Source organism: Mustela lutreola, chromosome 4, assembly GCF_030435805.1.
Source record: "Mustela lutreola isolate mMusLut2 chromosome 4, mMusLut2.pri, whole genome shotgun sequence".
NCBI classification, from domain to species: domain Eukaryota; kingdom Metazoa; phylum Chordata; class Mammalia; order Carnivora; family Mustelidae; genus Mustela; species Mustela lutreola.
Window position 1 is genome coordinate 90,198,104 of NC_081293.1, and position 788 is coordinate 90,198,891.

At 45.4% G+C, this 788-nt stretch overlaps 1 non-coding gene across 1 annotated transcript; it reads right to left on the reverse strand.

The window, feature by feature from the left end:
• Positions 1-313: 313 nt before the first annotated feature.
• LOC131830956 (U6 spliceosomal RNA) lies at positions 314-419 on the reverse strand. The gene has a single exon (XR_009353485.1). It is a non-coding gene; the product is annotated as a U6 spliceosomal RNA (small nuclear RNA).
• Between the last annotated feature and the right edge of the window lie 369 nt (positions 420-788).

Here is a 788-nt window from a genome sequence, read left to right on the forward strand (position 1 = left end):
GAGGCAGGTAGAGAGAAGGGGAAGCAGGCTCCCCGCTGAGCAGAGAGCCCAATGCGGGGCTCAATCCCAGGATCCTGAGATCATGACCTGAGCTGAAGGCAAAGTCTCAACCCACTGAGCCACCCAGATGCCCCAGTGACACGTCAGTCTTATCTAATACCCACCTCTCATTACATCCCATGCTCTCGTTAATGTCTATCATCCAGTTACCCCATTCCCCCAGCCACTGCCCCTTCAGCAAATCTTAGTTTGTTTCCTGTGATTCAGAGTCTCTGATGGTTCATCGTCCTCCCTGATTTCCTCTTGCTTTATTAAAAATATAAAACGTGTCACAAATTTGCATATCATCCTTGCACAGGGCCATGCTTATTGTCTGTGTATCCTTCCAATTTTGGTATATGTGCCGCTGAAGGGGACACAAGTTAAAGACATTTTAACTTGACAACTTAATTTTGAAATTTATTTCCATCCAGAATTCTCCCAAAGTCAGGGTGGTGCCTAAAGGATGGGATTCGCTCTTCTGTATCCTTAAAACTGAAAATCTTACTGAGCGATGTGTATGAAGCAACATCACAGAAGGTAAACATGAAAATTCAAGTAACTACTTGCTTTTGGAAACCCTCTGCTAGCCTATGGCAATTAACTGGTCAGAACCCCTTCTGGACCCTGGCACTGCCCTTGACAATGGGGGTAAACAAAGTCTCTGCTCTAGAGGATCTTTCTGCGTCAGCCAGTCGATAAGTTAATGGCAGGTACTGATAAGAGCAGGGACCAAGGTAAAATAGAGT